Source organism: Rhineura floridana, chromosome 4, assembly GCF_030035675.1.
Source record: "Rhineura floridana isolate rRhiFlo1 chromosome 4, rRhiFlo1.hap2, whole genome shotgun sequence".
NCBI classification, from domain to species: domain Eukaryota; kingdom Metazoa; phylum Chordata; class Lepidosauria; order Squamata; family Rhineuridae; genus Rhineura; species Rhineura floridana.
In genome coordinates this window covers 178505852-178533656 of record NC_084483.1, presented here as the reverse complement: position 1 = coordinate 178533656, position 27805 = coordinate 178505852, and the positions used below count along the sequence as shown (strand labels likewise).

General features: G+C 44.5%; 1 long non-coding RNA gene across 1 annotated transcript in view; it reads right to left on the bottom strand.

The window, feature by feature from the left end:
• LOC133384507 (uncharacterized) overlaps window positions 1-26282 on the bottom strand; it is a 31346-nt gene extending 5064 nt beyond the window's left edge. The window contains exon 1 of the long non-coding RNA XR_009762591.1: window positions 26172-26282. This is a non-coding gene — a long non-coding RNA (uncharacterized LOC133384507). The remainder of the gene's footprint in view (window positions 1-26171) is intronic.
• Between the last annotated feature and the right edge of the window lie 1523 nt (window positions 26283-27805).

Genomic DNA, 27805 nt, shown 5'->3' with positions numbered 1-27805 from the left:
ATTTGGGAGGGTGCAGGGGGTGCACAGGAGGAAGAGAAGTGGCAGTCATTCCAGTCGCACTGTGACATTGCTGGATACAACCTGGCAACACCAGCTGTGTGCATCTGCCCCAGTTTAGCTCCTAGCACAAATCCAATGTGAAGCCCTGCTCCTATCCCCTGCAACAATGGCTGCAGCCTCCCAAGGATCCCCCCCCCATTCAGCTAGTCAAGCCCTGAGATTGCCATGTTATGGATAGATGCATCAGATATAAGCTGACCAAATGCTTGTATAGAAGTTCCTCCTGCATAGATTGCATGGAGGGTCTGACCAGAGCAAGACTATGGCTGTAGGGAGAGCACAACTTGTGCATCCCATACTGGAGGTGTTCCTACTGCCCTCCCTATAGAACCTTTGCTTTCCAAAGAGCTGGGAAAGAGAAGGATTGGGTTGCTCATGTCCGATGTGTCATTCCTAAAGCACTGATATTTATTTATTGCATTAAAGGCAGCCCAAGTAACAATCCAAGGTTGTTGTATCCCACAACCTTCAGCCTAAATGCTCCTAGGCTGGCCAACAAAAGCATATTAAAAAAAATCTTTAAATAACATGTAAGAGAAATAAGTTTGTTAATGCAATAGCAGACAGCAGCAGAGAAAGCCAAGACAATTGGCAATAGATAAAGAAAGGAGAGTGAAAAACTTCACAATAAAGTCTCTAAGGTTTAAGAAAGAGGAAAGATCTAAAAAGCCTGGAAAGATTTTTATGCCTGATACTGGAAGGATAACAGCACAGGTACACAATAGGGGGAACTTTCTAATCATAACAATGGTGGAACAGATTGCCTCGGGAGGGGGTCGGTTCTTTGCTGGAGATATATAAGCAAAGGCTGGACCACCATGTGTTAGGGATGCTCTGCTTGCATCCTACAAGGCAGAACCTGCAGAAAGCAAGAGGTTGGACTAGATGACCTCCAGGGATCCTTCCATCTCTATAATTCTGTAAGGGTGTTCCAAAGGGCAGAATTCACAACTGAAAAAGGCTCTTTCAGAAAGTGGCAGAACCCAGAACAGAGCCACACACAATGCCCACAAATAGAGTGGCCAGGTTTGTAATGGGCCTATCAGTTGCCCAGCAAGTGGTGAATGGGCCAGGAAGACCCTTTTGTCATTGAAACTCTTCAGGAGAGCCTCCCCCCCCTCCTGGCAGCTAGCAGAAGTTTCTGCTTGGAGTGTGTGTAGGGTATTGTCTAGAGGAAGAATTGCTGGGGTCTGGAGGCAGGCAGAGAGACTGGCTGTCTGCACCATGGCATTTGGGGTGCCTCCTGTAACACAGATGGAAAAGCTGGACTGCTGATGCCTTGAACCCCTCCATACCAAGCTCAGGTTGGAATGTGTGTAAATAAATAAATCATATTTCATAAAGACACCGCAGTCTCCACTGACCTTTTCCCCAAAGGAAACCAAACCCTGGATGAGCGCAGGGACCCCGGAAATCTCACTGCTCAGAGATTGGGGAGGCGCGCAACACCTGCTTATCTCTTTCCTTGCTGGCCATTTTTCTGCTCCACTAGGAGCTTTTCTGCCTGTGTGTATACAAATCCTGCAACAAGTGAATGATTTCGTGGCTGCTATACAATGAAGAGCAAGCTAATATACAATAATTAACCAATACATGCAGGATTTCCTTGAATGAGCGGATAGCAGGGTTTTGGTACAATGAATGCCTTCCCGTCCACAGGGGGAAAAGGGCACAAATCTCTGTTAATTAGAGCAAGCCTGCAAATGGGCCTTGAGAGAAATAACTCTTTTGCGTTTTACTCCCCAACAATTGCACTCATGCTGAATAACCACTGCATTACAGATGGGGGGACAAAACGTACCATCTGCACTTCCTGAAGCAGTACGCACAAACCAAAATGCAGGCTACCCTGTCTGGATGTTGCCATGCAGTTCTCCTACCAACAAAATGTGTACAGAAAAGCATACATTAGGGGAGGGGTACAAACCTTTTTCAGCCCAAGGGGCCGCTTTCCCTTCTGGGCAACCTTCTGGGGGCCACATGCCACTCGTGGGTGGGGCCAGAGGTAACAGTGGGCAGAGCAATGAAAGTTAATTTTACCTTTGTTTAAGAGGCTAGTTTCTACACACACACACACTCACCCCTCTCTATCTTTCTCCCAGACAACCAAGAGACATCATCGAGTTCAAGGGCATGCTGCATCCAGGCAAAAAACATTCAGGGTGTGAAGTAGGGCCAGTGAGGGGTGTCATTTGGGGAGAGTTCTGAGGGCCAGATGGAGAGAGTTGGAGGGCCACATTTATCCTCCAGGCATGAGGAATGTGTACACAAAAATGTCAGTGAAAATAATGTACAAAAAGACATTCTGTTAGGGTAAAATGCTTGTACAAAGCTGTGTATTATGAGAAATGCACACAAAAATCCCTCCAAGTTGTCATGCAGACTTTTTTTGGTTGGAAATTGATGCACAAACAAGGCAAACTGAACTTTCGATCAGGAAAGAAAAAGGGGAAACAGACCAAAACAGACATTTGGCCATCCCTAATTGCAAATAAGGGGGTATTGTGGTTTTTTTTTTTGCTAATGTTGCAATTATTTCTAAGCTGAGAAGCACAGCAGCGGTAATTCATTGCTTTCATTCCCTCCTCATTTCTTTTTTTTTTTTTTTCAATAATTTTTATTCAGATTTTCATAAAACATACAAAACAAAATCATAAAACATTCAAAGACAAAAAACAAAATCAAAAATAGTTAAACAAAAAGAAAAAAAGAAAAAAAAAAACAAAAATAAAAAATAAAGAGTAAAATATTGACTTCCCATTTGTCAAAGATCAAATCAGTTATAAGTCTATAATATATAACAATCCTGTCTCTTAAGTCATATTATAAAATCACTTTCCTCCAGTAGTTATCTTACTTAATCATCAAATCTCATAAACATTACTTTATTCTTTCCACAAAAAGTCAAAGAGAGGTTTCAATTCTTTAAGAAATATATCTATCAATTTTTTTTTCCAGATAAGCATATCGATTAATCCATCTCATTACTAATTATGATAATCTTATTGTCATAACCATAGTCAAAATAAACATTTCAATTAATCCATCACATCAGAATCTGTTAGGTTCAATAATTTCAGTAGCCATTGTTCTATTATCTCTATTAGTTCCATTTTCCATCTTCCATCTTCAGTAGTCTTGTTAAGTCCAGTAATTTCAATATCCAATCTTCCATTATCAGTATTCCATAATAATCTTGCTGTCAAAGCCATAGTCATATAGTAAGAGTCTGATGGGAATTACCTCTATCCCAAATATTTTCTTGCCATCCATTCTGAATAGGTTGCTGAAATACTGCTGTAAAATCATATCTCTGTTCTTTTTTTCAAAATACACTGGGTCATCTCTTAAAAGTTTTTCCATTGTCACATGGCTGCAGTTAATTCCATAGATTTTCTCTATATTGGGCTCCATCACATCATTCCAGTCCAGAAGATAATCCATGCCATTGATAACTTTATCTCTAGAATCTTCATTAATTTCTTCAGAGATAACATTGAGTTCCAAACAATAGATTTTATTTCTAAAGTCCATAGACTCCAAATCTTGTTCCTGTTCCACGTTTGTTCCAATCTCCGGGATCTCCTCTCTCACAGGGACCCCTATTCCAGTCTCCAGGGTCTCCTCTCTCACAGGGACCCCTGTTCCAATCTCCGGGGTCTCCTCTCTCACAGGGACCCCTTCCAGGGTCACCTCTCTCACAGGGACCCTTATATCTTTAATCTCCTGCTTCATTTTACTCAATTCAATTTTCGTTATCTCAATCTCATCCATTATTTTCTGAAACATAGTTATTTCCAGATTCTCAGCCACTTTCTTAATTGCCATTTTAAAAGAAAAATATAGGAAAACCACTTCTTATTTCAGCAACAATTGGGTTAATACTCCAAACTTGGTGACATCACAGTATAAACAGAGCAGACAGCCTTATCTCTCCAATAGTTAAGTAAACAAAATGCAGTTCCCAGGATCGAAACAATTAATGGCAATCGTCAAGAAACAGATTCGTCAAAATAAAATAGACCAAAAAGAGAGTAGTCTCAAAACAGTATAATATTTTTCAAAATAAAAATCTGGAATAGAAATCCCTCTTCTGTGTATATCTTTAGAATGCAAATCCAGGACAGCTTTTTGCAACAAAAACAGAGATAAGCTATTAATTAGTGCGTAGCAGAGAGGAGTTACGGCTCCCCAGTGAGATGTCAAAAACCGATCAATCTGGCAAATCTCTTTTAAACAGCAACAATTTAAGTCAAGTAAAAGAAAAATATAGAAAGAAGGGTGCTTGCCTGTTAGTGCGTTCTCTCTTAGAAGATAAGATGAACGTTCGCTTTAACAGATAGAGCTTGCTGTTGAAAATCCGTCCCACCTTCGTCGGCTGGACCTCGTCCCATAAATTAATGAGATCTGGTCGTCCCAACAAAAATAGGCTTTGAGGTTAATCTCTTCGTTTCTCCCTACCCGGGAGAAGTTTAATCAGTCAAAAAAAAAAGAAAAAACTGACTGATATATCTGAATAAGCTTCTTTTGAGGCAGGAGCCCGTCTCAAAAGCAGGCACAGGCTAAGTCACCCTTCCCGGGAGTCCATTCCCTCCTCATTTCTCAGCAGCTCAACTGTGATCCAAGACCCCACTTTTTTCTTCCGGGGGCCAAATATAAATGCACTGAAACTGGAACAATCTCTTAAACATTTGTGACCCTAGGCCCTTCTAAGCATATGTTATTGCTCTTAATGTTCCAGACATCACTGACGAGCGACATCAATATTGGGGATGCCCATCTGCCTTAGTGCATATCTTACCAAGTGGAATTAAAAAGCAAAGCCAGGGGCCTAAAATACCCACTGAAACAGCAAGCCTGGACTCTTCTTCCATCTAAGTGGAAAGTGGATCAGCACATACCTGTCTGTTTCCAATTTTCACCTATATATCTTGAACATATGGTGTCAAAACAAAAAGGATTCCAAGAATATTCCCTGCTTTATAACGTGTCTAAGAAAAAAAGGAATTCAGAATTCAGCTGGTGGAATGTGCAGTCACCTGGCTTCACAGTTCAGAGGCAATATAGATGCTCAAAGTTTCAGAAAATGATGGGCACATAACTTGCTGCCAAGCCCCATATCTCCCTGCCCGGCAATTGCACTCCTGTGATGGGGGACTGCCAGGGCCAGCACCAGAGGGTGGCCAGGTCGGGCCCTGGCTGAGGGCCCCTGAAAGGCCCCTTCTTAGGGTGGGCAGGTAGCGCTCCCTTCCACAATCTGTGGCAGCATTGGCTCTCAACCCTGCCATGAATTGCAAAAAGGGAGCTCCCAGGCACCCCGACTACCACATAGGCCCACAACACCCATCTACATTCCCCACCTGCCTCTCCTTCAAAGCAAATGCTGGCTGCGCTGTGGTTGCAAAGCCTGCCATCAACCAAGATGGCGGCTGAGGTTTCCCTAAGGGGCTGATGCCCCTGCTACCATCTTGGTTGATGGCAGGTATGCATGTGTGTAGCACGCATGCATGCCATCAACCAAGATGGCAGCAGAGGCATCAGCCCCTTAGGGAAGCCTCAGCCGCCGTCTTGGTTGATGGCAGGCATGCGTGCACAGCATGGGAAGCATTCACTTCAAGGGAAAGGTAAGTAAGTGGGGCATGCATGTGGGTGCCAGGGCCCGGGGAAGGCTGGTGCCCAAGGGCCCTGGCATGCCTGGCGCTGACCCTGGGGACTGCTAAGAATACCATGTGTCCCAGAGGGGTGCTTAGTATGCACTAGAAACCAGGGTTATTCTGCTTAATCCACTTAGCCCTTTTGGGATTCTCATTGTAAATCGGGGTAGGGAACCTTTTTCTCCCCATGGGCCACACTCCCTTCTGAGCAACTTTCTCAGCAACCACATGCCAGTAATGGATAGGGCCAGAGGCAAAAGAGGGCAGGGCAAGGAATGCAAATTTTACCTTTGTACTGACACATAATGTCGGGGAATTAGGTTCTACCAATGAACCCAAAGCCACTCCTGGGTGATCAAGCCAGGAGACAGCAGGAATGAGCAGAAGGAGTGTTGGGACCACACCAAAATGAAAGGCTTTGAACGATTTATGGAAAGACACCCAATTAACACAGCCAGGAGCGCCCTTGTGAGTCACTCTAATGCAGAGAAGCAAGTATACGGAACCACCTATGCCCTAGCTTTCCTACTTGCACACCCACACAAGTAGCTGGTGGCCAGCCAGTACTGGAGAGAGGAAGAAGAGACTTGGAGAAAGGCAGTAATATAATGGCTAATTCAGAAATGCAGGGTCCCTTCATATTTGTCATAGCCACGCCCCTCCCCTTTTTTTACTGCCGGGTTGAGATCCTTGTTAATGCCTTCTCCCACAATAGACATCCCTAGGAGCCAATAAGCATGAAAAGGGAGAGTGTTAGCTACTGAGAAAACTCTTCTCAGTGGCTGACTCATTTCATTTCACTCTGATCGGCTCCAATCAGCAGGAAAGGTCAAAAAGCATGTCGGAAGCTTCTATTCAGTGGCCTTCATGCTGATTGGCTCACAGGATGCTGGAGACAGAGGGACCCTGCTGAGACCCTGCTCCCAAAAAAGTAAAGGGTCTAAACAGGGCCGGTTCTAAAGGGTGGCCAGGTTGGGCACTGGCCCGAGAGCCCTGGAGCTACAAGAGCCCCTGAGGGGCCCTCCGCTCCCCTTCCATGATCCGCACCCCCTCACTTACCTGTCAGCCGGCTTTTTAGCATTGCCCTTAATGAAGATGGTGGCTGCAGATTCTCTAAGGTACTGAAGCCGCTGCCACCATCTTAGTTGATGGCAGAGATGTGCGTGCATAGCACGCACGTGTGCCATCAACAAAGATGGCGGCGGAGGCTTCATTCCCCTTAGGGAAACCATGGCCACTATCTTCATTAAGGGCAATGGTAAAGACTAGGTAGGTAGGGGGGCTGTGGGGGGGCATGGGGGCCCCCACGTGCACTCATGTACCCACACGCCACACACACACACACCGACCGGAGGGCCAGGGCAAGCTGATGCCCAAGGGCCCCCGCATGCCTGGAGCTGGCCCTGGGTCTAAGACTCCCTGAGACCCTGGACAACTACACTCCTGGAGAACAGGAGGGGGTGCTCCCTCAAAATCTTGGTGTCAGGCTGTGGTGAGAAACTTGTCAAATCTTCTGGTGAAGCTGGGGTGTCTTTATAATCAGATAATGTTTTGAAGTTCTTTTGATACCTTCACTGAGCCCCAGTATATCATCCATCAATCGGTCAGATTGGTATCCTGTGCCTCCTTTCTACATCACTATGCTGACCCATCTCCATTTCCCTCATACCAGCTTGGCACCTTAGTCAAGGTCACTTGCCTGGTCACGGGATCTTTTTCTGGGTACTCAGACTTACACTTGGGATTGGTAGCATTTGTTTGCAGTTGTTTCCAGATGCCCACAATCATTGTCTTACTTTTGTCCTTCACTGCCCCCTTTCTCCTTCTAACATTGGCATAAGCCCTAGAAAGGAGAAAAAGCCATTTATACTCTCACTCATTCATTCACTTCTAGTTGGTGACCACCCAAGCAGTACTAACAGCATTTCTTATGTGCGTGTGTATATATATATATATATATATATTTAAAGATACAATTATAAATGTGAATATAATGTTATAATGATATTTGTAGTAAATGCATAGCATATTTTCATATGGAAATATGGTCTGCATCTGTGTTGGAATTGCTTTTTAATATGTTTTTAAACCTTTTGTTTTGTTTTTAAAACTTTTTTTAAAAAGCAATAAAAAATAGATAAATAAATAAATAAAATATCCCAATAGCAATTATACCGCCCCAAGAGTGGCTGTATATTATAGCCAGGGTGGATTTTTCACATTCCGCAATGTTAAATTGAAAATACCCCCCATGCCATTCTGATGCTTCCCATAAGCTCATTTCAAAACAAAACCTTACAAAACTTATAGTCCTGAACTCAGAAATGCTTGCTTAACAATCCTGTAAATTTTCATGGCGATACACAAAACAGTCAGAGAAAATAGAGAATTCAAAGTCTAAAAAGAGAGAGAGAAAACCCAAGAGCCCTTTTGGACTTTTTTCTCTGCAAGTTCTCATAATCTGTCGAAATTCATTTAAAATCAGCCATGTTCACAGAGTACCTGTAATCCTATTACTGACCTTGTCCCATACTCTGACCATCTTCTGCAGTTTAAACGTTAAAAAAAAATGCCTGCCTGATTTTTAATTAATTTAAGAAATTTTGGCTTGAACCCAATGATAGTGTCAGGCATGCTCAGTAAGAACCAACTGTCAGTGTTCTAAAAGCCAGACGCACAGCTGTGGGCTTGCCTAATCAGGGGGCCACACCCACACCGGATTTTGATTTCACTTGAGACAGTCATGGCTTCCCCCAAGAATCCTGGGAAATGTAGTTTGTGAAGGGTGCTGAGAGGAGACTCCTATTCCACTGAGAGAGTTTCCGTGGCCAGAGTGGTTTAACAGTCAGTCACTTTGATTGAAAGTTGATGAGAGGAATGGGGTGTCTCGTATCAACTCTCAGCACCCTTCAGTAACTACACTTCCCAGGATTCTTTGAGAAGCCATGACTCTCCAAAGTGAAACAAAGGCCTGGTGTGGATGTGGCCAGGGACAGCTTTGCTTTAAATTTGGGTGGGAGGCCACATATGCCTGCTGTAGAATAAAAAGGTGGGGGGAACGCTGAGAAGCAATGATACCATTCACAATGTTTTCCTTTTGGAAAAGGAAACGGCTTCCCCTCTGCCCAATCTCCTCCCTTCACCACTCCCCATATGCTCAGAGGCACAGGTTACCAAATTCTTCCAAACTACACAGGAAGTGGATTGGACTGTGAAAGACCAACCCAAATTGTGTTTGAATTTTGACAAATTTGTAGGGCAGTACAATATCTCAGAGAAGTTAGGTCTCCTGCTCCCCTGTTGCATTCACTATAGCTGCCCAATTTCCCTGCTTTTTAAAGTTTGATAGAAATATCTGTGGGTTATAGGTACGTTCTTAAACCACAAGGTATTTTGCCTATTAGGTGAATATCAATAACAATTGGCTTGAATATATAAGTGCATAGTGGTATTCAGGCAATGATGCATATAGGAAGAAGGAAGTATACAGCAAATATATCGCTGTCAGTACAGTAGGCTATACACAACTCTCTTTACCCTCCACCCAGATTAGCTACAAGCATAATCTGAATTGCAGTTGGAAAAACATTCAGTGAGGGTGTGCAGTAGGGCCATCGAGGGATGTGGCCTGGGGATAGTTCTGTGGGCTGGAGAGAGGGGTTTGGGGGACGAGCCATAGCTCAATGGTGCAGCATCTGCTTTGAATGCAGAAGGTCAAGGGTTCAATCCCTAGTGTCTCCAAATAGAGGGAGAAACTCTGGCGAGCTGCTGCCAGTCTGTGTAAACAATACTGAGCTAGATTGACCAATGGTCTGACTCGGTATAAGGCAGCTTTCGATGTTCCATGGTTTGCTCGTGTCTGACGATGCTGACAAAATATATTCTTTGTCACAAAGTGCATGTATGACCTACAGTTTCCTCTTCCAATGGAGACATTCAAAACAGCTAACAAATGCATACAGAGCGAAAAAGTAATCCAGTCATTTAAAAGGCAAGAAATAACTATTGTGACCACGCAACCCCCACAAAGCATATATGCCCAGTTTGATAAGAGGATTGTTGTTTCATTGTGTTATTGCCACAGTAAGTATAGCACAGCATGCATGTTCCAGTCTTCGAGTAGAAAGGAAGGCCTGAACATCTGACAATGCCTGTGTTATGGCCAATTATGCTCTTAACCCTGAGTTTAGCAAGACAAAATGTCATTAGGTTGAAGTGCAGAGAAGATCATAAGCGCTTTATTAAAACAGAGCTTGCCCCACAATATAGAGGAAATATCTTCTTCGCTATCTTAGGGAAGCAACTGCAGCTAGTCTTAAGCAATTTATATAAGATTTGTTCCAGTGTGTAGTACCCTATAATTTTCAAGATATATAAAAACCTATCTCTTTCCTTATCACCAACAGCAGATTCATTCTCCCACTGAATTTCTCCACTGCTTTTAAGGCAATTGTCTCAAACTTTTAGATCTCACTGTTTCTGATTAGAATTTTGCTACCCTGTGTTGAATTGCAGATTTTTTAAAAAGGGAAGTATGTTTTTAAATTGTTTTTAATTGTGTTTTTAAATTGTTTTTTGTGTTTTAAAATTTGTATATTTGTTTTTATTGTTTTAATTGCTGTAAACCGCCCAGAGAGCTTTGGCTATGGGGTGGTATATAAATGTAATAAATAAATAAATAAATAAATAAGTATGACTATTGAAACGGTATTTTGGAACACCAGAAACTCCATACCAGCAGAGCGACTGTAGCTCAGCGGCAGAGCATCTGCCTCAGATGCAGAAGGTCCCGGGTTCAATGTGGCATCTCCAGGTAGGGCCGAGAGCGCTCCCAGTCTGAATCCTGGAGAGCTGCTGCCAGTTTGTGCAGATAATTCTGAACTAAATGGACCAAAGGTCTGACTCTGTATAAGGCAGCTTCCTGTGTACATTAGTTACAAACACACTAGTTGCCAGATCAAAGCGTTTCCATTAGCCACACCTGGAGGGTGAATAGTTGATCTGCTGATTATTGCAAAATCTCTTTGAAGCTGTTTTTTTTTTTTAAATGGACTCAGGCTGCTCCCACCAGGCTTTACAGCAAAAAGGGGTGGGGCCAAACTAGTGTTGTGTGCCCCCATTTTCAGAAGGGAGAGGTGGAGTCACAGTGGAACTGACAGAACCGTGAGCATTTTCCTACCCATTAATCAGCCCTGTTTCAGGTACCTGCTACTAGTGTGGGTTTTGTGATACGTATTTGGATTACTTCCCTATTCATTTCTATGGAAATAGCTGTGCTGCCTCTATGTTCCTTAAGAACATAAGAACATAAGAAGAGCCTGCTGGATCAGGCCAGTGGCCCATCTAGTCCAGCATCCTGTTCTCACAGTGGCCAACCAGGTGCCTGGGGAAAGCCCGCAAGCAGGACCCAAGTGCAAGGACACTCTCCCCTCCTGAGGCTTCCGGCAACTGGTTTTCAGAAGCATGCTGCCTCTGACTAGGGTGGCAGAGCACAGCCATCATGGCTAGTAGCCATTGATAGGCCTGTCCTCCATGAATTTGTCTAATCTTCTTTTAAAGCCGTCCAAGCTGGTGGCCATTACTGCATCTTGTGGGAGCAAATTCCATAGTTTAACTATGCGCTGAGTAAAGAAGTACTTCCTTTTGTCTGTCCTGAATCTTCCAACATTCAGCTTCTTTGAATGTCCACGAGTTCTAGTATTATGAGAGAGGGAGAAAAACTTTTCTCTATCCACTTTCTCAATGCCATGCATAATTTTATACACTTCTATCATGTCTCCTCTGACCCGCCTTTTCTCTAAACTAAAAAGCCCCAAATGCTGCAACTTTTCCTCGTAAGGGAGTCGCTCCATCCCCTTGATCATTCTGGTTGCCCTCTTCTGAACCTTTTCCAACTCTATAATATCCTTTTTGAGATGAGGCGACCAGAACTGTACACAGTATTCCAAATGCGGCCGCACCATAGATTTATACAACGGCATTATGATATCGGCTGTTTTATTTTCAATACCTTTCCTAATTATCGCTAGCATGGAATTTGCCTTTTTCACAGCTGCCGCACACTGGGTCGACATTTTCATCGTGCTGTCCACTACAACCCCGAGGTCTCTCTCCTGGTCGGTCACCGCCAGTTCAGACCCCATGAGCGTATATGTGAAATTCAGATTTTTTGCTCCAATATGCATAATTTTACACTTGTTTATATTGAATTGCATTTGCCATTTTTCTGCCCATTCACTCAGTTTGGAGAGGTCTTTTTGGAGCTCTTCGCAATCCCTTTTTGTTTTAACAACCCTGAACAATTTAGTGTCATCAGCAAACTTGGCCACTTCACTGCTCACTCCTAATTCTAGGTCATTAATGAACAAGTTGAAAAGTACAGGTCCCAATACCGATCCTTGAGGGACTCCACTTTCTACAGCCCTTCATTGGGAGAACTGTCCGTTGATTCCTACTCTCTGCTTTCTGCTTCTTAACCAATTTCTTATCCACAAGAGGACCTCTCCTCTTATTCCATGACTGCTAAGCTTCCTCAGAAGCCTTTGGTGAGGTACCTTGTCAAACGCTTTTTGAAAGTCTAAGTACACTATGTCCACTGGATCACCTCTATCTATATGCTTGTTGACACTCTCAAAGAATTCTAATAGGTTACTGAGACACGACTTTCCCTTGCAGAAGCCATGCTGGCTCTGCTTCAGCAAGGCTTGTTCTTCTATGTGCTTAGTTAATCTAGCTTTAATAATACTTTCTACCAGTTTTCCAGGGACAGAAGTTAAGCTAACTGGCCTGTAATTTCCGGGATCCCCTCTGGATCCCTTTTTGAAGATTGGCGTTACATTTGCCACTTTCCAGTCCTCAGGCACGGAGGAGGACCCGAGGGACAAGTTACATATTTTAGTTAGCAGATCAGCAATTTCACCTTTGAGTTCTTTGAGAACTCTTGGGTGGATGCCATCCGGGCCCGGTGATTTGTCAGTTTTTATATTGTCCATTAAGCTTAGAACTTCCTCTCTCGTTACCACTATTTGTCTCAGTTCCTCAGAATCCCTTCCTGCAAATGTTAGTTCAGGTTCAGGGATCTGCCCTATATCTTCCACTGTGAAGACAGATGCAAAGAATTCATTTAGCTTCTCTGCAATCTCCTTATCGTTCTTTAGTACACCTTTGACTCCCTTATCATCCAAGGGTCCAATCGTCTCCCTAGATGGTCTCCTGCTTTGAATGTATTTATAGAATTTTTTGTTGTTGGTTTTTATGTTCTTAGCAATGTGCTCCTCAAATTCTTTTTTAGCATCCCTTATTGTCTTCTTGCATTTCTTTTGCCAGAGTTTGTGTTCTTTTTTATTTTCTTCATTTGGACAAGACTTCCATTTTTTGAAGGAAGACTTTTTGCCTCTATGAGCTTCCTTGACTTTGCTCGTTAACCATGCTGGCATCTTCTTGGCCCTGGCGGTACCTTTTCTGATCTGCGGTATGCACTCCAGTTGAGCTTCTAATATAGTGTTTTTAAACAACTTCCAAGCATTTTCGAGTGATGTGACCCTCTGGACTTTGTTTTTCAGCTTTCTTTTTATCAATCCCCTCATTTTTGTGAAGTTTCCTCTTTTGAAGTCAAATGTGACCGTGTTGGATTTTCTTGGCAATTGGCCAGTTACATGTATGTTTAATTTAATAGCACTGTGGTCACTGCTCCCAATCGGTTCAACAACACTTACATCTTGCACCAGGTCCCGGTCCCCACTGAGGATTAAGTCCAGGGTTGCCGTCCCTCTGGTCGGTTCCATGACCAACTGGTCTAGGGAATAGTCATTTAGAATATCTAGAAACTTTGCTTCTTTGTCATGACTGGAACACATATGCAGCCAGTCTATGTCCGGGTAGTTGAAGTCACCCATTACTACCACATTTCCTAGTTTGGATGCTTCCTCAATTTCATATCTCATCTCAAGGTCTCCCTGAGCATTTTGATCAGGGGGACGATAGATCGTTCCCAGTATTAAGTCCCTCCTGGGGCATGGTATCACCACCCACAATGATTCTGTGGAGGAGTCTGCCTCTTTTGGGGTTTCGAGCTTGCTGGATTCAATGCCTTCTTTCACGTATAGAGCGACTCCGCCACCAATACGTCCTTCCCTGTCCTTCCGATATAGTTTATATCCAGGGATAACCAAACCCTTCCACCCGACACCATCGTCTCATCCACGCATTGAGACTGCGAAGCTGGGCCTGTCTGGCTGGTCCTGCGCGTGGAACCGGTAGCATTTCAGAGAAAGCCACCTTGGAGGTCCTGGCTTTCAGCATCCTACCTAGCAACCTAAATTTTGCTTCCAGGACCTCACGGCTGCATTTCCCCATGTCGTTGGTGCTAACGTGCACCACGACCACTGACTCCTTCCCAGCACTGTCTACCAAACTATCTAAACGACGGGCGATATCCGCAACCTTCGCACCAGGCAGGCAAAACACCTTGCGGTCTATACGCCCATCACACACCCCACTGTCTATGTTCCTAATGATTGAATCACCCACTACAAGGATCCCTCCAGCCCCTGGAGATATATCCTCGGCACGAGAGGATAGCTGCTCATCCCCCAAGGAATGGGTCCCTTCTAAGGGATCGTTTCCCTCTTCCTCAGCTGGATGCTCTCCTTCCCCGAGACCATCGTTGTCCATGATAGCAGGAGAGCTATCATCGTTGGAGTGGGACACAGCTATAACGTCCCTGAAGGCCTCCTCCACACACCTCTCTGCCTCTCTCAGCTTTTCTAGGTCCGCCACCTTGGCCTCAAGGAAATGAAGTCGTTCCCAGAGAGCCAGGAGCTCATTGCAACGAGAGCATACCCACGACTTCTGTCCAACAGGCAGATAGTCGTACATGCTGCAGGCGGTGCAAAACACTGGAAAGCCCCCACACCCCTGCTGGCTTCTTACCTGCATAGTTTTGTTTAAGGTTTATTACGTCAATGGGTTGGAGACTGCGGTTTAGTTGAGGTCAGGGAACAGACGGGCAGAGTGGGGGGCCCTGGCCTCCTCGCTCTGCTGCTTAACTCGCCTTGACGCTTTGTCAGCTGGGGCCTTGACGCTTTGTCAGCTGGGGCTCCCTCTAGCTCATGGAGCAGGCTCCCTCGCTAGGGTGCTCTGACTTTATATGTGTGGCTGGTTCCTCCCAGCTACTGCTGCCAGCCAATGATGTGTTACTTGAGGCTGATGGCTATCAGCTGGGGCTTAACTCTTTAGTATTCTCTCAGGCTTCCTTCCTGAGCGAGGGGCGGGGCTGTTTAAGCTTTTGGCTGCTTTTAATCTCAGCAAGGGGCTGCGCCTTCCAGGCAAGTCTTTTGTGTTTGTTGTTTTCCCACCTAGAACAGCCTGACCTTTCTTTAACCTAGGGAAACAGAGCTTGTGGTTGTGTTTCAGGAAGGCTGAAGCTGCCCTTTTTAGCAAGGACTGAGCTGACTCTCTCCCTGTATGTATCGGTGGAGTTTCCTTTTCCCCCTTCTCTCCGACTGGAATTTAGCCTTGTTTACAGTGTGCCCTGAAGCTTTCCTGCTAGGGTGGTGTTGAAAACTAGCTTTCTATAGGCTTCCTTCTCCTAGGATCTGTCTCCTAAGATATAGGTTCTTTCAGGATTTGGCTCCTAGCTCAGGGTGACCTTGGGCTGCCCTTATTAGTTATTGCTCTGAGCTGTTTTACTTCAATTAAATTCTGCACTTAAAGTGGCATAGGCTACCGGCATTCACCTGCACCGTCCTTGAGCCGACCAAAAGCAAACACACACTGCTGAGAGTTGGTGTCAGGTGTTGAAAGGAAGGTGATAGCCCGGCTCTCCTCCTCTTTGGTAGCATGTAAAGAGGGAGAACAGAGAGGGGAGGCTCAAAGGAGGCGCAAGCGACGTTCTTGTCTGTACAGCAAAAGGCAACTTCAAAGACCAGTTTGAATTCAAGGATGGCTGGTCGGATAACAAAAAAAGGGACATGAAAACCTGAAACACACTTTGCCTGATGCTAAAAGTGGAGCCTAGATTGGGGAATCAGGTTTATAAAGAATGCCTGAAAGAACTCCTCCATCACCGGATGGGGGCTGCGTCACTCTCTCTGGAGAAGGACCACGAGAAGGGTCTTCTCTGTAGTGGTGCCCCAGCTACAGTTTCTCCTCTTGGAGACATGGACGGTCACGACAATGATGGGGCTCTACTGTGTGATAAAAATGTATTTGTTTTCTCTAGCTTTTGGAGACTAGGTTATGTTTAGATTGATTTGAGCCTGTTTTGTGATATTTTGTGGTGTTATTTTTGGATGCTGTTGAAGTTTATTATTATTATTATTATGTTCTGAATTGTTTTTATGACATTGTATTATTTTTGCTATGGAAGCTGCTTTGAGGTTACTTGGTGATGAAAGTGGCATACAGATACACGGAATGAATAATAAAGGGTGTAGAATTACAAAGGAGAGTTATTTAGTTGTGTTGCAAACCCTGTGATGAGAGGAGGCTTGAATTTCCTAGTCCAGGAATAAGGGACTCACCAGGACCTCTCAGCTAATGCCAGAGGGTCTTGGAGTTCTGAGGGTTCTTTGACCTAAGCGAGGTATTGGAGGAAAGGCAAAATAGATGGGAACTTTACAGTGCCCGGGAGGTATCCTTTAGAGTGAGCAAGATCCACATCTGCATGGGCTTTAATTCACTGAACTCCAAATTACTAGACATGAGACGTTTGTCATGTGGTTTGGGGCTTTGTGTGCAAGGTTTTTTTAAAAAATAAGTAGCCTGCATAGGGGGTCTGAGTCGACTGGGGCCATTGCATGATTTAGCCTTATGCTCTCTCTGTGGTGCTGGTTGGTATTGTCACAACCCTGCACCTGTTAAGGGTGCCAATGAGAGGTCAAATTCCAACCATAATCTACAGCACAGCCCCAGTCTGGCTTGGCCCATCAGTGCTTGCCTATCTATTGTTTAAAAATCTTGCACGTAAGGCCAAAATATATATCAAAAGTTATGTCTAGTTTGGCCTAGACTTGAATCTCCTGCAGGGGCTTCTCCTGTTAGTTAACAATTTAACAACACTGGCATGTGAAAGGTTGCTGAAACGTTAAAACAAGGTCCCATTGGAACTGTTCTCTCTCTCTCTCTCTTTTTCAGAAAAGCAAACAAACAAAAAAACAGCTACCTCTACCCCTGGAGCATGTCAGCACTCAGGGAAGTGGGGAGTGTGTGCAACAGCATGCTGATTAAGATTTTAATCAGAAACAAGTCTTTTGGAATGGCCTCCTATTCAGTGGATTTATAAGAATCTGCCTGTATTTGAACTGAGTTGATTGTTCCTGTTTGCATGCTTCAAACTGATAATTGCTTCCTGCTCTCCAGAAGGACATCAGCGTTGGCATGGGAATGAATCACATCCTTTATACAGCACACATGCTTTTTTCTCCTCTGCAGATGTTTATGACCATAGAATTATGGAGCTGGAAGGGACCTTGAAGTTCATCTAGTCCAAACCCTTGGTTCATGCATGATCTACAATGCAGGATGCAACTATGGCATATCTGACAGATGACCATCCAGCCTCTGTTTAAATGCCTCCAGAAAGCCCACCACCTCCCATGCCAGCCTGTTCTGCTGTTGAATAGCTCTTGCCGTTAGGAAGTTTCTGCTAACGTTCTGCTGAAATCTGCTTCCCTTCAGCTTCCACCTCTTGCTTCTAGTTTCTGCCCTCTGGAGCTAGAGATTAACAGAGCAATCCTAACTACAGAAAGGCACCATAATGTATGCCAATGTAAGTTACATCAGCGTAAATTACCCCTATTCCACACTCCATTCAGGAGGACTTTGACTTACACCACCCTTTTTGCCCTCTAAGTTCTGCAGGATTGCTAGGTCAAATGGGGTGTGGAATAGGTGTAAGTCTCTCCTTGTCTATCCTGTCCTCACTACGTCCCCGGAACACCCTTGTTGTAAGTTACGCTAGCTTAAGTTCCACTGGCTGAGTCCCAGCTGAGCCAGGGTGAAGAACTTATGCTGGTGTAGCTCAGATGGGAAAGCCCAAGATCCGCTAAATCCAAACTCCCTCTTCCTAATGGATCTTGGGTTGGCATTGCAATGCAAGTCTGTTCCATCTATTGCATGCCAGCTCAAGTCTATTGTGTGTCCCCAGAATCCTCTGTTCTCCAGGACCAAGCCAACCACAGGGAAGTGACGCCCATGCCTCTCTAGTAGTGCATGAGTTGGGTCTCACGTTCCAAAGGCAATCACTGCTGGTCTTCAATTTGTCACCAGATTTCTTACACAGCTGCCTATAAATCCTGGCATCTCAACCTGGTCTCATTGCTGTTGCTCCCGTATGCTCCCAACCTTTTAACTCTCTTTTAAAAATAATAATATATTGCCTGGATGATGCTTTCAATTTCACTTTGTCCTCCCCCTTCCTCCCTTGTTTTTTTTGTCCTTGGCACTGAAATCTGGGTTTTAATATCACACAGTCATCCACCCACTCATACTTTCAATATGATCTCATTTTGCGTGTAAACTTTTTAGGGCTCTGCATGACATGGAAGTCAAACACCCTGGGTGGGTTCCCAGCAGTTGCACTGGGGGCACTTCTCAATGAAAACACATGTGTTCATCCCAGAAAGGGAAGCAGTAAAACAAATTGTATAAGTCAGCTTTTGGACACAGACACTTTCCATGTGTTGCTGATTTGGGATGGTCATAGTTAGGGAAACAGAGGAAGGTGGGGAGGAGAGAGGAGATTGCTCCCAATCTCATAAGCATGATTAGATCATAAATATGCTTTTACATTTTACATTTGGATCCTTTCGTCTGAACCCAGAATGAGAACAAACTTAGAGCCAGTTTCACAGTTAAAATAATAGAATAATAGAATCATACAATAGTCGAGTTGGAAGGGGCCTATAAGGCCATCAAGTCCAACCCACTGCACAATGCAGGAATCCAAATCAAAGCATTCCCGACAGATGGCTCTCCAGCTGCCTCTTGAATGCCTCCAGTGTCGGAGAGCCCACTACCTCTCTAGTAATTGGTTCCATTGTCATATGGCTCTAGCAGTTAGGAAGTTTTTCCTGATGTCCAGTCAAAATCTGGCTTCCTGCAACTTGAGCCCATTATTCCGTGTCCTGCACTCTGGGACCAGCGAGAAGAAATCCTGGCCCTCCGTTGTGTGACAACCTTTCCTGTACTTGAAGAGTGCTATCATATCTCCCCTCAGCCTTCTCTTCTCCAGGCTAAACATGCCCAGTTCTTTCAGTCTCTCCTCATAGGGTTCCATGGCAAGTGACCCTAATGTATCAGTATACAGACATTGAAGACCATGTGATTTGTGGCTTGGCTTCCTTACTACATTTTTCTGAGGACTGTTACTGGGCCCTATTAGGGCCGACCTCACTGTTCCCGTTACTGTGCACAAGCCTTCATCAGTCATTATCACCAAGTTTACGTCTCCCTCCCCCTTAGGTCTCAGTTTAAAGCCCTCCTGATGAACTTCTCCATTCCGTGGCCAAACACATTCTTCCCAGTCCTTGTGAGATGCAACCCATCACTTGCCAGCAGTCCATCTTCCAGGAAGCATAGCCCATGGTCCCAGAATCCAAATCTCTCACATTGGCACTACCTTCATAGCCATTCAATCACACATAGTATTTCCCCCCCCCCTTTCTACTCCTCTTCTAAATACTGGAAGGATGAATGAAAAAACTATCTGGGCCCCAAAGTCCTTGAGTTTCCTTCCCAGAGCTTCAGAGTCTGATGTGATTTCTTCATAGCTCCGTTTGGCAGTATCATTTGTTCCCACATGGATGAGGAGAAAGGGATACCTGTCGGTGGGCTTGGTGAGTGATGGCAACCCTTCCGTCACATCTCTAATCCATCCTCCTGGTAGACAGCATACCTGGTGAATCCATGGATCTTCTCTGCATACTTGGGTTTCAATCCCACACAGTAGGAAGTCTCCCACTATTAGTACTCTTCTTGCTGTGGGGTGTGGTTTCATTGCCCCTGCTTGACTGAGCTTCAGCCTCTTGCTCATTGTCACACAGGGTCTCCTGTAATTCTTCCACCATAGGCTGTTCTCTAGTCTCATCCTCGAGTGGTTGAAAGCAGTTCCATAGTTCCACTGGTGAAGGGTGTCTTCTAGCTCTTCTGCTCCTAACTGTTACCCTTTCCCTCGGAGTTTCCTCCACTTCGTTGCTCCTCTCCAAAGCAGTCTCCTCTTCTGCTACCACATGCAGTTGTTCTTCCACCTCCACTTCTCTTTGCTGCTGTTGTTCCAGTGTTCTGTCTAAGAACTCCTCATCTTCTCTTACAGTCCTCAGTGTGGCCACCCGCCGTTCCAGGCCTCTCACTTTTTCTTCCAACAGTGCCACTAGCTTGCACTTGTTGCACATGTACGCCATGTTGGTCTCAGGCAAGAAAACAAACATGGCACACACCTTGGAGGTGACAATCACTGGAGTATCCTTCCCGTTCATACTCTCTTCTACCTTTTATTTCTTTCTAACTACTTGTTTTGGAGTGGCCTGTGCTTTGCCCTGTCTTACTTCAGGGTAAACTTGAGAGGCCCACTGGTATGTGATGCACTGTACAAGAAGAATTAGTAATTTTTTTTTTAGGGACCTCCTATCATTATCCTTTCATCTTAGAAATCCTCTGGATTTTGTCCTTATCAGTTGTACTTTTGTTAAGACATCCTAGCGTACTGTCGGAAGGCAGAGCTGGGGTCCCAATCCCGGGGAGCTGGATCCCGGAGAGTTGGGAGAAGAGTATTCGGATGGATGGCAGAGGGAAGGGGGAGGAACTTCCCCCCTTTGGAGTGAAGACGAAACAGAGGAACTGCCAGTGATAAGGTCGCTTAGCAACGGGGAGCCTGAGCCCTCCCTGGACATTCTCACGCCTCCCCCTCTTTCAGGCTCAGAGCAAGAGAGGGAAGAGGGAGGGCTGCTCACAGCCGAAAAGTGGGGAGGCAGTTTACCATCAGCCCCTCCCCTATCCCCCATCCTGGAATCGGAAACTTCAGAAGAGGAGGGGGTGATGCTTCCCCCCTCACCGCGCACACGCAGACAGCTGAAAAGACAGGAGAGAAGGGGGGGAAGGCGGGCAGTACCTGAGGGGCAGTTAAGGAGGAGCGAAAGATTGCGCGCCCGTTTGGCCCCTTCTTAAAGAACAGGCGGGAAGAAGTCCCTTGCTCTGTCAACTTTCTCCCAATGCCGCAGGACCTGTATCCCTGTATTGCTTCATAAGAAAACGCAGTCTTTGTTTGGACATTACCCTAATAAAACACAAATTAACTACAGCCGTTGGTCTGGTTCCTGAGTCACATCCTGGGCCTGACACGTACACATCATACATTTAAAGCACATTATTTCCCCCCCAAAATTCTGGGAACTGGGATCTCTTACAGTTCACAGCACCCTCAACAAACTATCATTCCCAGGATGCTTTGGGGGAAATAATATGCTTTAAATGTATGGTGTGTACATCAATGTTGCTAGCAATCATGGGGACGCATCCCAAGAGCTGCACTTTACTAGATCAAACTGAAGCCCTCTTCAAAATCATTTAATTGAGCCATGCAAAACAGAGCTACTAGAACAAAGCAAACTTCTTTGCAAAGTCTAAATTTGTTCCAGCTTTATTTATTTATTAAATTTATATCCAGTGTTTTTCTTCATTGCTCTTACATAGCACAGCCTATCTCAGCATCTTTATATATGGCCTTGGGTGATCAATTTGCATGGGGATCCACTGTAAAAGAATGGGCACCACTTCACATGACCATGGGGAATGTGGTGGCCGTGTGAAATATGCTTCAGAGGACTGCATATGGCAGCACCAGTCATAGCAAGTCTGTCATGTGACTGTTGGGAAACACGCCAAAGCAGAATCTCAGCTCACAGCCAACCTACCACAGTATCATGTGCAAACTTTTCTAACCATCAGCGTGCACTCTACAGAGAACAGACATAGCTCATTTGCAGAGCACACACTTTACATGTAAAAGGTTCCAGGTTCAATTCCTGGTATCTCCAAGCAGGGGTGGAAAATACTCCTGTCTGAAATCCTGGAAAGCTGTTGCTAATCACTCTAGACAATACTAGACTAGAGATAGACCAACGGTCTCACTCAGGATAAGGTAGCATCTTATGTTCGTACTGTGCAAATATGCTCCAGGCCCTTATGATTTATATTTACCAAAAGAACACTTTTTACTGGGACTCTCTTAAGAATATTCTGTATGCTAGTTTTTATTACATGTAGAAATATTTCCAAACAATGCAATATGAATCCAGTCTGTAAAATTTGTGAACCAAACATGAGCCTAAGATCAGGGCTGGCCCCAGACATGCTGGGGCCCTTCAGCACAAACCTGCCCCAGGCCTCGGCACTCCCCTTCCGTGATTCGCAGCAGAATTGCAGATCGCAGAGCTGGAGCTTTGGAGCCCCCACCATTCCCTAGCTCAACCTACCTTTCTCGGCTGTGTTGTGCGGCTGACCTTAACCAAGATGCATGCATGCCAACAGCCAACATGGTGGCAGAAGCTTCAGTCCCTTAGCAGGGCCAGATTATCCATTAGGCTTAGTAGGCTGAAGCCTAGGGGCCCGGAGCTCTTGGGCCCCCCTGCATAAGCTAAAAATTTTTATCGCGGGACAAGAGCTTCTGAACCACCCACCATCCCCCCGCTTCACTTACATTTTTCTCCACTGTTTTTTGCAGTTTGCCATCAATCAAAATGGCAGCCGAGGTTTCCCTAAGGGGCTGAAGCCTCTGCCGCCATCTTAGTTGATGGCAGGCATGCGTGCTACACGCACACATTGCTGCCATCAACCAAGATGGCAGCAGAGGCTTCAGCCCCTTAGGGAAACCTCGGCCGACATCTTGATTGATGGCAAACCTGCGAGAAAAAAACGGAAAGGTAGGGAGAAGGGCCCCCCAAACACCAATCAACATAGGGGCCCTCCTCAGCTTAATCCAGCCCTGCACCTTAGGGAAACCTCAGCCGCCATCTTGGTTAAGGGCATCACTGTGTGCACTGTGCACACAGCCTCACATCACAGCCGAGAAAGGTAGATTAAGCAAGGGAATGGTGGGGGCTCCGAAGCTCTCACTCTGCGATCCATGGCAGCAATCCTGCCGCAAATTGCAGAAGGGGAGCAGAGGGGCCCCTCAGGGGCCCTTGACCAGAGCCCCACCTAGCCGCCCTTTGCAGCCCGCCCTGCCTAAGATGCAAAGGTAACAAATATCTCTAAATTTAGCAAAAATGGTAAATCACTATTCCCTTTCACTCTTGAATATAAAGAAACTACAAACAAATTAAAATTACAATTACAAATTGAAGATTGTTCCCATAAAATAATATTCAAGTGCTGATGAGGGTTGGAATCGTAAACAACTGGAGAGCACCAGGTAAGTACAAACAACACTTTTTCTCTGGTTATATGGGGAGAATCAATAGACTGCCAAATTGTTTCACTTGTAACAAGATCAAGGATATGCCTTCTTTCAAAAAGAAAACATTATTTGGGATCTCAAATAATTTCGAGCAAGATTAATGCAAAAACATTGATCAGTGCTCTCCATACAAATGTCTGATAGTCCTGTTTACATTTTTAAAATCCTTTTATTGCTATTGCTATACATGTTGAAAAATCCATTTATCAAACAGATAATTGTACCTGAAGGCAAACTCGATATGTTCTATATACTTATCATAGCATGTAGCAAACACTCATGGGAACTAGTTAGCAGGTATCCGGCACCTGATCCAAATATTTATTTATGTATGACATTTATATACTGCTTAACTGTTTGCATTTCTAAGCGGAGTACGTAAAGCAAGCCATACATAAAATGAAACAATAAAATCACCATAAAACCAAACTCCCTTAAGATTTCTTCTGGAACAAGAAAGTCTTAGTGATATTCCAGGAGTTCAGCAAGGAGTGTGCCTGTCTAACCTCAGTTGGGAGGTAGGTCCACAGGCTTGGACCTGCACTGAATGCAGAGCTTCTAGGCATTATGAGCTGTACATCTGAGCCATGGGGGACCACCTGATTTTGGACTACCAGCTTTTGGGAGTCTAATATCTGTACAACATATGTTGAAAATGCAAGATCAACAAACGCACAGGAATGAAATCAACAGGAAATGACACTGGTTGTGCCTAACAGAGGAATATTTGTCTCATTTCTATGATACAAAGGATAAGGGTTTCCAGCGGCTTAGTGCCTTTAATTTTGAATGGTATTTGGAGCTCTTTCATCACGATCTAGTCAAATGAGTAGCCCCAACGTTTTATTAAAGGAATGCTGAAATACATCAGAGAACGTTTGTGGGAGACTAAAAAGAAAGGCACCCTTGATGTCTGCCTTTACAGAAGAGCTTGCTATCAAAGGGATCAGTTTCATTTTGGTGCAGCGGGAGATCCATTGAAAGCCATATGGGAGTTTAATCTCTCCTTCACTGAAATGGGTTCTAAATGACTGCCAGACTACAGATACACAACTGGCATTCTTTGATGTTGTCATACAATTAGCCTTGGCTCTCCCTGTAGAAATATGCTGTAAGTAGGGTGATCATACTTGATGGTAACAGAGTTATTAAAATGGGGAAAAATGAGTACTTCTCTGTTTGTTATTCATTAGTTACTTTGTTAGCTAATTTTCAAGAGCTTGGAATAACTGGCCTACTTGCTTGCAAGAGCTTGTAACAACTGGCCTAGGCAAAGATCTCCAAACATTTTTCAGATCGCCCACACAGACGTACCCGAGGCCAGTAAAGAAAAGAAAAAAAGCACCATTTGGTTGCATTTTTCAGCCAGTCTTTTAGAGCTCCTGCAGTTGGAAGCAGCCCCCTCCAAAGCCTGAAGGCTTGGAAAATTTAGAGAATATTTCTGCCTTTGTCACTCCCCCTCTCCAGGATCCTTTGCCAACTGGATAGCAATTGCTAAGATCTTAACCCTGTAATTGATGCTATAATATTCTGCATCAGAATTCAAATGTTGCAATGGCAGCTGTATTACATCTGATGTAAACTGTGGGTTAAAACATAATGACACTTTTAGACCACATATGGGAGCCAGTGTGGTGCAGTGGTTAGAGTGTTGGACTATGACCTGGGAGACTAGGGTTCAAATCCCCCCACAGCCATGAAGCTCACTGGGTGACCTTGGGCCCATCACTGCCTCTCAGCCTCAGAGGGGGGCAATGGTAAACCCCCTCTGAATACCACTTACCATGAAAACCCTATTCATATAGTTGCCATAAGTCAGGATCGACTTGAAGGCAGTCCATTTCCATACTGAAAACTGCAAAGAATTAGCACTGATAGTGCATGAGGCATTCATCCACCCAGTTCCTGACAACCTTTCGTCTTTATTTCACTTCCTCTACCGCTACTTTATTAGGATAAAAAGGGATAGGGCCGTATTCAACAAACTAGTCCCATCAGTGCAAATATGACCTCTAGTGCAATGGAACTAATAATAATAATAATAATAATAATAATTTAATTTTTGTGTTGCCTATCTGGCCGAAGCCACTCTAGGCGACGTACATATTAAAATTATCCCACTCTCCTCTCCCCGTGCACACCCTGAGCCCTTCCCAAATGTGCTCCAGAGGATTGGAAGAAGCCCAAGTTCAGTTTTAGTGGCCATGTGAGGGGAGAAGAGGGAAGAGTTCCACTGTGCTAGTAGAAATCCTCCAGCTGATAGAACTACTTACTTAGTGCTATGTTGGATACAACCCATAATGTGCTTCATCTTAAAAAGTCACAGATGCATCCCCTAACAAAGCCAACCCCATGTTTGGAGATAAGTTTTCCCCTCATCATTCATGAGAGGAAGTAATTTATTTACCAGAAATAGTCATTTATCTGGAGAGTTTATTTTGAAACAGTGAGCTTTGGTGTGTCTGAAAAGGCACACATCTTTAAATGTTCCTGGTAGTAGACACAGAAATACACACAGGGTTTCAGATAAAGGGCTGCTCATTCAGATCCCCAGAGAGAGTTGTCTGTCCTCCTCTCACACTCCCTGCCTGCTTTTAAATGGGCCCTTAAGACCAATCTAATCTGGTGGGCATTTTAAGGAATTCCTATCTTCCCACCTCTTGCTGATATGGTTTTAATAATGCTGTTTTTGCTGCTGTTGATTTATTTGGTTTTATTGTTTGGATTGCTTTTTTAAAAAAATGTTCTGATTTTTATTTATTTGTTTGCCTGCCTCCTTGAGTTTGATTTTTAATCACAGACAGGCAAGGTATAAACATCAAAAACAAGCATATTATTAATAAATGTGTGACTGTTTCTTACATTGCTTAGGAATATGTGTCAGCTTCAGGACTGGGGGCTGGGCAGTAACAAAGCAACCAGCAGTTACCTGGGCAATAAATCAGTCAAGGCCAGGCAGATAACGGAGGCTGGCTGGCAGAAGAAAGGCTTGACAAACTAACCAGTAGCAGTGTCCAAGAGCATTGTCCAGGTAGGGAAGCAGAGTCCAGAAAGCCAGGGATCCAGTCCGAAAGTCTAGAGGCTAGCAACGGCGTTACACGTGAGGGGTCACAACCAATGTTGTAGTCAGCAGTCTGCTGCAGCCATGAACTGCCTTTTATAACAGACTCCCTAAGCCAGGTGCCCGTGATTAGTCTCCCAGCTGCTCAGAGCTGCCTGTTCTTAAACAACCCGACCTCTTCCTTCGTTGCTGTGCTACTCGCTGGCATCTCCTTTCTGCAGGGGGGAGGGGAGCCTCCTGTTCATGCCCAGAATCCGACTGAGGGGCTTCAGCCAGGTCCTGGACATTCTCCAGCTGGGGAAGAGCCAGAGTTGTGTCCTCAGGGGTTCCACTAGTTCCTTCTCCTGGGTCTGCCAACTCTGCCTCTTCCTCTTCCTCCGAGTCCTCTGGGGCCATGACAATATGTTATTAACTCTTCAGTTTTGTTATCTTAAAAAATATATTGACTGTATATTGCCACTGAAGCCATGTCAGAGCATAATCCACATATATTGGCAGCATGAATTGAAGACAGAAGTTTCCAGTGATCTAAGAACTTTTCTTTTCTCTTTGCAAGAGAGATCATGGCCCAAAAGGAAATGACAGCAGAAATCTGACAGAGAAAGGAAAAGCTTGAGAAAGATGAAAGCTTGTGAACTGTGGACCTATACTCATAGTCTTCATTGAGTGGTGTGGTGCTAAATTCTGCAGGAGCTATTTATTTATTTATTGGAGCATTTGTAATTCACACTTTCATGAAATAACATCAAAGCATTCTACAATATTATAATAAAATCAGTAAAAAAAATCCATAAAAACATAATAAAAAACATCAATAAGACATCAGTAAATACTGGTTGGTTAAAAGAGAAATTCATCTTGTGAAGGCCTGCCTAAGCAACACAGTTTTCAGAAGATATCTAAAAGAAGGAAGGAACAGCTCTGCAGATCCTCTACTAGTAGGGAGTTTCATAGGGCAGGGTCTGCCCCTCCCTGGTGAAGGCCAACCGAATCTCGGAGGCACAGGGAATTACCAGAAGTGCCCTATCAGAGGATCTCAGTGGCCGAGGGGGAGCATAACAGGCCTCTTAGCCAAGGAGAGCTCAAAAATGGAGGCAGCTAAGTTGATCTTATCTATCTGTCTATCCACACACACACACAAGCAGCAGTACATAGCATAATACTCAATTTAAGACTGCAATCCTACTCATAGGGTTTTTGGAGTAAGCTCCAAGGAATGCAGTGACTCTTCCTTCTGACTGCCCAGGTTCAACACCTTGAGCCTTAACAAAAGATCTTCAACCAGCTGAAATGCTACTTTTAGCTCTTAATTAGAAATGCAAACCATCTTGCAACCCTCCCAAACAACTATAACCATCTAAACCTCTACCATTATGTATGAACCTCATCACAGGAAACAGAAGGAGTATCCAGCTTCGTCTTGATTATTTTACTTATTTCCTGTTTTCATCTGTCACAAACAAATTTGAAAGCCTCATTATCACCTCATTAATTTGCCAGAGCAAGGAAGGTCCATCAATTATCCTAGTGCTCCAGCAGATGGCATAATTGCTCCTGCTGTGATAGAAGCCCCGT